Genomic DNA, 12,405 nt, shown 5'->3' with positions numbered 1-12,405 from the left:
TGAAGCTTGCGATAACAAGGGCAGTTTTTCAATTCCTGTGGGCTGACAAGTACGAATACGTCAGTAGGGAGATCATGTATTTGCCGCTGAGGAACGGAGGACTGGATGTCCCAAGAATCCCCCTAAAACTAGAGGTGTTGTATGCAAGTTTTGCTTGTAGGATTTTGTTAGGGAACACACCGCATAAATGTTTTTATTTTATTAGACTGTACCTGGCAAACATTTTGCGTAAATTAGTGCCTTTGACCCATACGGCTCCACGTGCAGAGGAACTGTCTCCGGGTTACAAGGCAGTGGTGAGTACCTTGCGGAGAGATGCGTCAGCTTTGACAAAGGAAACTCTAGTGCAACATTGGGTCTGGTATGCCATCTTGGCATCTGGACAAGGTACTCATGTGGCTGGCGTTCCCCTAGGAGTGGATTGGGAAAGACTGAGTGATGGTACTGCTCCGGGACCAATTAAAGATCTCCACTGGTGCTGTGCCTGGGGACGGCTGCCGGTGCTTGAAGTGCTTCATAGGCATGGCTGTTCGCAGAGCCCCCTGTGTCCAAGGGGGTGTGAGGAGATAGAAACAGTTCTGCACGCGCTGTGGGAATGTACTTTTGCTGCTGAGTATTGGGAACTTGTACAGGACATGATACATGGGGCAGGGCTGACAATCGCCTTGTCAAAGCAGATGGTTATGGTGGGGAAAGGGGTTTGGGCCTTGGAAAGATCTGCTTTATTGTGGGACATATTAGGCTATGGTAAAGTGGTACTTTGGGAGGATAGGATGGCGGTGGTGGGCAAGCGAGTCAGAATTCTGACATCCTCTCAGCTATTTTATAGGTTTCGGGGGAAGGTAGCTGATAGGGTGAGGATGGAAGGGGAAGTCAGGGGGTGGGATTGGGTGCAGAGCAAATGGGGGAACCTAGGTTGGGCCTTTTCCTCATTGCAATAAAATGTTAAGTTTGTTTGTTTTCCATTTTATTGTTATTTTGTGTTGGTTCGGTAAAGGCTAATATGAAGTACTTCATTAGGACTTCATTCCCTGGAGTTGGGTATAAATAAGATTGGTAAACAGGGCATATGAATGGGTTTTGGCTACTCTGTGCAATGGTCAATGTTAAATGTAACATGTAAATGTTGATGATTCACTATGAAGAGTTCTGGCTTTTCCCTCTGAGCGTGAAGCAGGCTGAGAATCAGAGTTACATCTTGAACTTTGGTTTTGGGGACCGTTCAAACATGGAGGAAGTATATCTGAGCTGAGTGAATAAAAGAAAAAAAAAATCTGTTCTTATCAAGAGAATTTCACTTTAGAAAGCGATCAAGGAAAAGGAGGAAACCGGAAACCATGGCGGATCCCGTGCCGGCAACTTTGGGAAGTGGAGTGCGACGAAGAAATACACTCCGGATTTGCGTGGATATCCCCTATAGGGAGAAAGTGAATCTGCGTTTTGTCATCATTCGGTTGTTTCGCGAGTTGTTCACGGTGGAGGTAGGAAGAATGTTTTGCATTTAAGATTTCCAGAAAAGAGGCCTTTTTGATGTCACTTTGGATAGTGAGAATTTATGTTTAGAAGTTTTTGAACGTTTTAAAACAATTAGAGCTCATCAGGCTTTGCAAGGGATTACTTTGGAGCCTTTGTTTTCCAACGATGTTAGAATGGTGACTCTCCTCATGTACAACCCGTTTGTTCCAGCGAGGGATATTGAGCTTTTTTTGGGCTGTTATTGTACTGTGCTGAGGCCAGAAGTGAAAATCAAAAATAGTTTTGGGGTCTGAGGTGGGAAGAGACAATTTGTGGTGAGGCTGCGAAGAGATCAGGATGCTTTTGGGGGGGGTGCGGCACCTGCCAGCTGTTTTTTCAATTGGGCCTGACCAGGGCTATCTGACATATGCTGGGTTACCAACATATTGTCGCAAATGTTTAAAGTACGGGCATATGGCAAGCGATTGCAAGTCCTTTGTTTGTTCGGCTTGTGGAGGAGAGGGCCATGCAGCCAGGGATTGCCCCAGGGGGCGTGTGTGTGACCTGTGCGGCAGTCGGGAGCACCTGTTACGGGACTGCCCGAATCGGCGGCGCACATATGCAGTGGCGGCAAGGTCGGAGTCGGCGCCCTCGGGTGGTGAGGAGAGAGTGGAGCGGGTGGTCTCAGGAACGCAAGGCACGGAGCTGGACCAGGGGCAGAAGGGTGCACAATCGGCACCTGAGGCGCCTTCTACAGCAGCAAAGGTGGAGAAGCAGGGGGACGGAATCCAGGAGGCGGAGGAGACGGGTGAGAGGGTGAAGGAGGTTGCGGTTGTGACGCCCCCTACTGCAGAAGCTGTGGGGGAGGAAGAAGTGGTGGCAGATGGAGCAGGCATATTTTCCTTTGAGTCAATGGAGATGGATAAGGAAGAAGGTCTCAAGCGGGGCCTGGTGGTGGACTGGGCAGAGGAGGTGGAGGAGGCACATCCGTTGGTTGCTATGGAGGGGAGCAGGGAAGAAGGTAAGGCAAAAAAGGCGAGGCTGGCCGTGCTGGCATCAGACTTTGTCTCAGACTCAGAGGGGTCAGTGGGGATCGGGAGCGCGGACAGTCTGGAATGGGACCTTCTTTCACCAATGTCCACATCTGCGTACGATGAAGGCATGGTGGCTCCGGGGTCTCAAAATGAGGTTCCTTTCCTGTTTATGGATGAGGTGGGGAGAGTGGGAGAATGAAGGGGTGCATGAGCAGGGGTGATGGTAGGGTTAAGGAATGTGGAAGGGAGAGTATGTACAGGGACTGTAGAAATGGTTAGGTTTGCCACTGAATTTTATAGGGACCTGTTTGAGGAGAGGAGGGTGGATGGGAGGGCAGGGGAGAGGTTTATTGAGTTGGTAGAGGAAAAGGTGCCAGAGGGGGTGAAAGCAACCTTAGAGATACCTTTTAGTTTAGAGGAACTTAAACGGGCACTGGGGGGAATGAAGAATGGGAAGGTACCAGGCAAAGATGGCCTTCCGAAGGAGTTTTATGTTAAGTTCTGGGAGCTAGTGGGGCCTGATTTTTTAGATGTGGTGGGGGAAATTTTTGCTAAGGGGGAGCTAACACCTTCAATGTGGGAGGGAGTGGTTTCTCTTTTACACAAGAAGGGGGATGAGTTGGACCTGAGAAACTGGAGGCCAATAACATTGCTAGGGGTGGACTACAAGATAATCGCGAGAGCGCTGGCAGGGAGGTTGAGGCTGGCTATGCCGTTTTTGGTGGGGGATGACCAAACGTGGGGTGGAGGGACGCTCTGCAACATGGAATTTGCAATTGATGAGTGATGTGCTGTGTTGGGTGGAGGAGCGGGGTCTTCCTCTAATTTTAGTGAGCGTGGATATGGAGAAGGCCTTTGATAGGGTACAGCATAATTTTTTGTTTCGTGTGTTAGCACGGTTTGGTTTTGGTGCAGGGTTTTTACGGTGGTTAGAACTCATGTACAGGGGGGTGGGCAGTCGGGTGGGGGTTAACAGACATTTTGGGGAGATGGTGTGGCAGAGGGGAGGGGTAAGGCAGGGGTGTCCTTTGACGCCTCTCCTTTTTGTTTTGTATGTGGAACCAATGGCAGAGGCGATTAGAAGGAGCAGGGAGATCAGGGGTGTGCCGATTCCTGGGGCAGGAGGGGCTGTGCTTAAGATTGCGCAGTACGCTGTCGATGCAACCCTGTTTATGGAAAATGACCAGAGTGTTAGTCGGGCGATGGAGGTGATAGGGGAGTTTGCAAGGGGGGCAGGAGCCTCTGTGAATGTAGGCAAGTCATGGTTAAAGTATTTTGGGGCGTTGAAAGGTAGGGTGGAGGGATTGAGCGGTTTACAGGTCTGTGAAGGGCCGATCAAAATTTTAGGAGTAGAGTTTGGAGAGGAATTGGGAGAAGCGCCTAGCTCGGGTGAAGACCAAATTGGGCTTGTGGGCGGTTAGGCGCTTGACCATCAGCGGAAAGGTGCTGGTGGTAAAAGCAGACATTTTGCCGATACTGGTGTACTTGGGTTATGTGTTTTGTTACGTCCCCATTGTGGTCTAGGGGTACAGGGGAGTAAAAAAATGAATGATCATTAAAGATTAAATTTTATTTACACAATTAATTATCTATACAATGAACAAACAGGAGGGGAAACACTGGGCGGTACCAAACAAAAGAAGATAACCAAAACAGAAATATATAAGCTATTAACAATTCTAGAAATGAAAGAAACTAACTAACTGAAACCCGAAAATCTTCCGAACCTAACTAACTACACTGGCTATTCTAAACTGAACAAAAACATACAAGGGTGGTACACGCCCGTATCTATATATACATATACACAAGTGAAACTAACAGTGACAATTAAGAAAACAAACACCTACCTAAATCCCACTCTTTATATATATATACACAAGTGAAACTAACAGTGACAGTTAAGAAAACAAACACCTACTTAAATCCCACTCCTAACCCAACACAAAACCAGCAACCAAACCAGAGACGCAAACCCAAACTCGAAGTCTTTTCAGAAATTACGATCGATACACAGAAGTCAAAATAGCACAAAGTCACAATAGTAATACAGGAGGCAACTAACATTCAAATCCAAGTCACTGGGGTGTAACTGACAATATTCGCTATATATATAGGTGTGGGTCTGTTCCTCATTAGCCGCCAGGCAGGTCCGCAGAAGAGGATTGGGGGGGAAACAACGTACTCTTCCCTCTTCTTCACCAATTCCGGAGTGACCCGTAGCAGACTTCACGGAATAATGAGACCGAAAGAAAAAAACAAACCTGGCACGTAACAGTTTCCATTGCCGGCACGGCTCAGGAGAGAGCTGACAAGGGCAGTTTATATGGGGGGGTTACGAATATGTGAGGAGGGATATTAGGTACATGATGATAGAGGATGGGGGGAGGGATGTGCCTAATCTCCCATTAAAGTTAGATGTGTTGTTTTTCTGCAACCTGTGTGTGGCTTTAACAAGGCAAAGGACTCACAAATTTCAGTATTTCATTCGGTTTTGGTTTTCGGGGTACGTGCGATTTCTGGTGGGGTGGGATAATAGGGTGCCGAGGGGGGAGGAGGCCCCTGCCCATTATGTGCAGGTGGGACGATGGGCAAGGAGACATATAGAATGCAGGGATAAGGAAATGGTACTGCAGCATAGAAGGCTATACAAGGCTTTAAGAGGAAAGCTGCAGCCGGTTGGAGGAACAGGGGTCGGGGTGGGGGGAGAAGTCTGGGCTGCTGTGCAGCCAAAAACGATAGGCAACAGGTTAAAGGACTTAAACTGGCTTGTTGCCTATGGTAGACTGCCAGTCAAAGATGTGCTATACAGACACGGACTAACAAGAAACCGGTGTTGTTCGAGGGTGGGTTGTGGGGAGGAAGAGGAAACTGTGCAGCATGTGTTCTGGAATTGTAAGTTTGCACAGGAAGTCTGGGGTTTAATGGGGAGGATGTATAGTGATTTGGGGGATTTAAGTTGGGAAAGGGTGTGTTATGGGGAGGGACTGTGGAGGAAGAAGGGAAGAGAGAAACTTTTGGTTCTTCTATTGATCAGTTTGGTGAAGCAGAAGTTGTGGGGGGCGCGGGGAGAGAGGGGGGTGGTGAAGCAAGGGTGGACGGTGAGGGGGGTGAGGGAGATGGTAAAAGCGGATATACAGTGGCGTTTTCAGTAGGAGGTGCTGCAGTGGGGTTTTCATGCAGCATGGGAATGGTGGAAACCAGTGATGTGATTGTGTAGATTTTGTGTTGTCATGGTTGTGCCCTGTTGTTTCAAAATGGAAGCGATGGACTTTGGGACATTGGGACTTGTGAGCGGGAAGGGGCGGAAATGGAGGGTTTTGGCACTATGGGGTTTGTTTGGAAGGGAAAGAGGAAAAGGTGAGTTTGTGCACATACATATAATCTAAACAATGGGGGAAAAGGGGGGTTTTGAGTAAAAGAGTGCTGTATTGGTGTGTGAATAAAAAAAATTTAAAAAAAAAAAAATCTGTTCTTATCAGTTTAATATCTGATACGTCCCCTATCTGGGGACTACATATTAAACGGATTTTTGAGACTGGGAGTCGGAGAAGGAGCTTGCTCCGTTCGCTCCACGCATCGACCTGGTATTCCAGTACGTCCGGGAACGGTGCGCCTCTATTTTTGGGTGCAAAGGAAGGGCGAATGCTGCTGCTGCTGCTGCTTTTTTCTTCTTCTTCTTCTTCATGGAGTAGACAAGCAACTGAGTCCTTGTGGGGGTTTTTTTTTTTTTTTTTAAATAAAAGAAATAGTATTATCGTGTGTCTTTCTTTCGTTCTTTCTATCTTTCTTTCTATCATTCTTCGTCAGCTAGCTGGGTGAGTGAAGTTGGTTAAGTAAGTCAGCTAGCGAGCCGGTTTGCAGCGGTCCGTGGCTCGCTTGCGCCCTCTGCCATGTCGGGCGGTTATAGCGTCTCCTCTCCCTCTTCCACGGATCACGCGCGGGGGCGCCAGCGGACGGCTCCGGGCCGGGAGGGCCTACAGCAGCTGGTGACGGCGAGAGGCCACGTGTGCTCGGGTTTCTCTTCATCACGCACAAATCTTTCGCCTTTTACTAAAGATTTCCGTGGAGAGGAACACTCCTGAGTTTGTGCTATTTTTGGATGCTCCGTCTGCCGGACGGGGCGACTTTTCTGTTCTTAAGAGAGCTTGTTGATGACTTGTTGCCATGTGTCCCTGGTTTGTGACTTTTCAGGTACATGTGTTATAGAGTGTGGACTGTCTCCTTGCTTGCTTAGCTAGGTAATTACACTGTTCTGCGAGTGCTTGTGCAATTAAACAGCGATAAGAGCCTTCAGCATGTAGGTAGCTACCGTGGCAGGGGACGTGGGGCTTTGTGGGTGGAGCTGAGGTGACGGCCAGAGGTCCCGGGGGAAGCGTTGAGGGGGCCCCAGACCAATGTCGAGCGGGGACCGGGTCCGGCCGGACCCCGCGATCGGATTCCCGGCCCCCTGGGCGGCGGCGGCCAGCTGTGGCCAATTTTCAGGCCATCGCTCCTCTGCCTTTTGGCTACGGATCAAGACTGCGGGAAGGCGATGGCGGTTCTGGAGGAAGGAGTACCGGTCCATCGGGTGCGGTTGAGAAACACGGTACGGTTCGAGATGGACGACCTGGAGAAGAGGAAAAGCTTCACATTGGATTTTTTTGTCATGGAAGTTCTAAAGAAGACCTTGGCGGTGGAAGCAGGTACGGTTTACTGTCTGCAGGACTTTTCTAGCCGAGGTTTCTTCGACGTTACGTTTTTTTCAGAGGCAGTGTGTTTTAATTTGCACTCCCGTTTTGTGGAGAGGAAAGAAGCACCAGCTTTACAAGGACTGCGGGTGGAGTTTTTGTATTCTAAAGCGATTCGGCCCTTGACGATCCATATGTATAACCCTTATGTCCTTATGAGGAAGACATCATCTGTTTTTTTGAGGCGCTACTGCATTGATGTGCGAGAGGGAGTGAAATTGAAGGACAGGTATGGGTTTTGGAACGAGAAGCGGCGCTTCATGGTCCGGTTTAGGCAGGATCCTCTGGGGGTGGGAGGATATGCCCACCCGCCCGGGGCCTTCTCCATCGGCCCCGACAGGGGATACCTGAACTATCCGGGCCAGCCAATTTACTGCCGGCGATGTGGCTCCTTCGGGCACGTGAAGGGGGTGTGCAACTCAGACAGGTGCAGATACTGTCTGTCTGGGGAACACGCCACCAAAGATTGCACGGCTCCAAAAGCATGCAGTCTGTGTGGCAGTACCGAACATCTTTTCCGGGCATGCCCGGAACGAAGGAGGTCCTACGCTGCGTATGGACCAAGAAGGACTGGATCACTATGTGGGGCCACCAGGGGGCTCAGCTAGCCTTGGAGGGCCGGGGGTAGCAGGGAGTTCAGGAAGAGAGGCCTCAGAGGGACGGCAGGCCGCTGGGGCGGAGGGGGGGCCGGGGTCCGCTCCCGCTCCCACTCCCGCTCCAGTTCCAGTTCCAGTTCCTGTGCTTGGTCCAGTGGAGGAGACGGCAGTGACTACGACACCTGCGCCGGCAGTGGGGGCTGGTTCGGATCCGGGGTCCGTGTCGGGAGCTGTGCCTGCTGCAGGTCCTGCGTCAGGCCCAGTGGGAGAAGCAAACACAGTGCCGGGCGGCGCACCGGAGCCTGGGAGAGGTGGTGATGGGGTGGTGGATCCAGATTATGCACAGGATCCCGTTCCGGTTCAGGATAAGCGGGGCATGGTACCAGGGTTTGCTCCTCGTGAGGCGGCGGCTTCTGGGCCAGTAATTGATGCTGGGGCAGGCTCTGCTTCGGCACGCGGCCCTGGCCTGGCCATCAGCGCGGGGTTCGTGCAGGTCTTTGGGCTGGGGCCAGTGCAGCACCAGGGGGGCAGGGCTGGGGCAGCGGGGGAGCAGGCCCCCAGCGGAGTGGGGGTCTGTGCGGTGAGAAGATCTAAGGCCGGTTTTGCAGGGGATGTGTCACAGGAGCTGTTCCTGTCGTCGGGGCAGAGCGTTACAGGAGAGGGACTGACCCATTCGGAGGAGGGGGTCGCGCTCCTGACCACTGCGGACCTGGCTACGCCGGCAGAGTAGGGAGACAGTCCGACGATGGAGGATGGGGCAGTGGCGGACTGGGCCGTGGCGTCGGTGAGGAAGCGACCCCCCTCAGGTGGAGGACTGCCCGAGAAAGGTGAAAGCGGGACCGCAGATACTCCTGGCCAACAGGTTTGAGGTGTTGGCGGGAGCATCGGAGGGGGATACTTTGGGTACGGAGAGGGAAATGGAGATGGAGATGGAGGTGGGGTCCCCTTCTGGGTTATTGGAGGGATGGGATGTGGAGGGCCTTGTAGAGGCCATGGGGATGGACCCGGGGTTAGGGGGAAAGGATGGGAGGGGGGGGATGGGGCTGGCGGAGAGGTTTGATTTAAGTTGTGGTGTGTGGTTTGTTCACAGGGGATGGTTTAAAATCTTTAAAAAGCTATTATGGGGTTCACTGTCATTACTGTGAATGTACGGGGCCTGAGAGACCCTGTAAAGAGGACGGCAGTGTTTATGTCACTAGCTGCAATGAGGGGTGGTGTTTTTTTTACTACAAGAGGCCCATTTAAAAGATCAGGGGGATGTGGAGGCCTTCTCCCGGGAGTGGGGTTGGGGGCCCTCTGCTTGGACTGTGGGCAACGTGCATTCCGATGGGGTGGGGATTTTATTTAAGGGGAATAGCTTCAGGGTTGAGGAGGTGGTTTTGATAGCTGGGAGGGTTTTGTGGGTGGATTTCTGTATAGGGGGCTCTAAATTTAGGGTCATAAATGTTTATGCACCAGCACAGAGAGGGAGAAGGTTGGAGGTTTTTAGAGACTTGCCCAGCGTTTTATGTACTGCCCGGAGCATAATATTGGGGGGGGATTTTAATGTCTCTCTGGATAGGGCTGACGGGAAGGGAGGTGCTGGGGGGATGGAGGGCGAGGTGGATTACTCGGCTAAGGCCCTGGCAGCCCTGGTAAAACAATTTGGCCTGGTGGATGTATGGAAGGAAGTACATCCGGGAGTGGCGGGTAACACCTGGCGCAACTCTAGGGGGGCTGCCAGCCGCCTGGATTATGTTTTCGTGGGAAAGGGGCAATCCGGGCTGGATGCAGCCCTGCTGCCAGTGTGGATGTCGGACCATGATGCGATCTCGGTGTCCATTGCAAGTAATAAGCAGGCTTGGGGGCCAGGCTTCTGGCGCTTTAATGTTTCACTGTTAAAGTTAGAGAGTTTCAGAGGTAGCTTTGAGGCTTTCTTTCCATCCGTGCGGGCCTTGCGGCCATTTTACCACTCGGTGGCGGAGTGGTGGGAGGCCGCAAAGGTCCGCATCAGGGCCTTTTGTATTGGTTTTGCTGCAGCGGAGCGAAGGCGGGCCCGGGCTCAGGTAAGTAGATGGACAAGCTCCCTGACATATTTGCACGGACTGCTCAATGCTGGGGTGAGCGTCAGGTGGGAAGTAGTCCAGGGGGTAAAGGACCGCATTAGAGAGCTCCTAGAGAGGAGGGTGCGGTCCCTGGCTTTCCAAGGCCGGGTCCGAGAGTTGGAGGAAGGGGAGAAGCCCTCTGCTAATTTCTTTCAGGCAGCGAAGGCAAGGCGGGAGTCCGCAGCCATGCATAGCCTGGAGGGGGACGGCGGGCTTGTCACCAGGCCGCAGCAGATGCTGGAGGTGGCACAGGCCTTCTACAAAGGCCTGTTCTCTGAGCGGGATTGTGACCCTGCTGAGCAGGACGCCTTGTTGGGGGCCATTGAAAAGAGAATGGGGGAGGAGGAAGCACAGTTGCTGGAGGCACCCCTATCATTGGGGGAGCTCACGGCGGCAGTACGCTCCATGAGGAGTGGGAGAGCCTCGGGGAGCGATGGTCTCCCCAAGGAGTTTTACTGCACCTTTTGGGAGCTGCTGGGCCCTGACCTCCTGGAGGTCTATAAGGTCCTCTTGGAGAAGAGGACCTTGTTGGACTCCATGAGAAAGGGTGTTCTGGCGCTTGTGTTTAAGTCCGGGAGCCGCACGGAGCTCAAGAACTGGCGCCCGCTAACTCTGCTCACAGCCGATTACAAAATACTGGCAAAGGTGGCGACTCTTCGCCTAAAGCAAGTAATGGGCAGGTTGGTGAGGCAGGACCAGACGTGCGGCGTCCCCGGGAGGTCGTGCAGCTGGAACTTGCTGCTGATCCGGGACGTGCTGGACTGGGCGGAGGAGCGTAAGCTGCCTCTTGCTCTAATAAGCATAGATCAGGAGAAGGCTTTCGACCGGGTCCAGCACAGGTTCCTGTTCCGGGTACTAGAGCGCCTGGGGGTGGGTCCCCTATTCATTAGCTGGCTGCGGGCCCTGTACAGTCAGGTGTACAGTGTGGTCCGGGTGAATGGGTTCCTGAGCGGGGCAGTGGAGCAAGCTGGTGGGGTGAGGCAGGGGTGCCCGCTCTCGCCACTGCTCTACGTCCTGTATATGGAGCCGTTTGCCGAGTTGGTGCGCCGGGACCCAGGGGTGGATGGAGTGTTGATCCCGGGGGCGGCGGGCGAATGACTGAAAATACAGCAATATGCAGATGACACCACACTGTTCGTGTCGTCCGCTGCCTCCCTGAAACGTACTGGTGAACTAGCTGGGCGTTTTGCGGCGGGAACGGGATCTAAAATCAATCTAGAGAAGTCCTCAGTCTTGTTTTGTGGTGGATGGAGGGAAGGGACAGGCGAGTGTGGGGACTTCACTAGATGTGAGGGAGGGCTTAAAGTGCTCGGGGTATGGTTCTTCCCAAAGGACAGTGCCAGGAGGAACTGGGAGGCCCGGTTGGCGGTGGTCCGAGCGGTGTTGGGGAGGTGGGGCTGCCGGAAGCTCTCCCTGTCAGGGAGGGTAATGGCAGTGAAGGTGGTGCTACTGCCGCTGTTGTTACATCTGGCATACGTGTTCCCGGTTCCAGCGTGTGTAAGGCTGGCCCTCACGCGGGCCATTTTCCGGTTTGTGTGGGGCGGTCTGTACGAGTATGTGAGCCGAGAGGTCATGTACAGGCCGGTGGCAGAGGGCGGAAGGGGCGTGTTGCGGGTGCCGCTGAAGCTAGAAATCCTGTACAGCAGTTTTGCGTGTAGGTGTCTGCTTCAGCGATTCCCGCACAAATGGTTTTATTTTGCACGCATGTACCTGTCCTTTGCGTTAAGGCACCAGGTACCAATTTCAAACTTGGTGCCTCGGGCGGAAGTGCTCACACCAGCGTACCAGGCTGTGGTACGGTTAATGAAGAGGGACATTTCACTGGTCGTCAGGGACGTCGTCATGAACCACAAAGCCTGGTATAGTGCTCTGGCTGAGAGGCTTGGTCCCCCAGTTCCTGTGGTCCCACGCGGGGTGGAGTGGGACTTGGTGAGCGGCGGGAGGGCTCCGGGGATCGTGCGGGACCTACACTGGCGCTGCGCGTTGGGGCGATTGCCGGTGCGGGAGGTCCTGCATAGACATGGGTGCTCAGGTTGCTCTTTGTGCCCAAGGGGCTGTGGGGCAGAGGAGACTGTGGGGCATTGCTTCTGGGAGTGCCCGTTCTCAGCAGCGTTCTGGGGCCTGGTACAGGACCTGTTGGGGAGAGGCAGGGCAGTAAAACTGACCAGGGAGTTGGTGCTTTATCGGAGGGGTATGGGGGTGGTGGGTGTTGCGGACACTAGGTTGCTATGGGATGTACTGGGCTACGCCAAATGGGCCTTGTGGGAAGACAGGGTGGCAGTAGTAGGACGGAGAGTAAGGGTGATGACACCCACACAGGTATTTCATAAATTCAAGGGGAGGGTGGGGGAGAGGGTGAGGGTGGATGGCGTGGTAAGGGGCTGGGAGTGGGTAAGGGCAAATTAGGGAGGGTGGGATCGAACTTTTGTTTGGTAGGGTGGGTAGAGGATCAAGGTTTTTGGGATTTTGTGTTTTGTGTGTGGGTCATGTTTTGGTGGTTGGTTTC

The 12,405-nt window shown here is 52.9% G+C and overlaps 1 non-coding gene and 1 pseudogene across 1 annotated transcript; both read left to right on the top strand.

The window, feature by feature from the left end:
* Positions 1-5,938: 5,938 nt before the first annotated feature.
* LOC118218538 lies at positions 5,939-6,110 on the top strand (annotated as a pseudogene).
* A 388-nt stretch (positions 6,111-6,498) lies between these two features.
* Positions 6,499-6,615, top strand: LOC118218562. Its single transcript, XR_004763442.1, has one exon. It is a non-coding gene; the product is annotated as a U5 spliceosomal RNA (small nuclear RNA).
* The last annotated feature ends 5,790 nt before the right edge of the window (positions 6,616-12,405 follow it).

This window comes from Anguilla anguilla, chromosome 18 (genome assembly GCF_013347855.1).
Source record: "Anguilla anguilla isolate fAngAng1 chromosome 18, fAngAng1.pri, whole genome shotgun sequence".
Lineage (NCBI taxonomy): Eukaryota > Metazoa > Chordata > Actinopteri > Anguilliformes > Anguillidae > Anguilla > Anguilla anguilla.
This window is presented reverse-complemented; position numbering and strand designations above follow the sequence as displayed.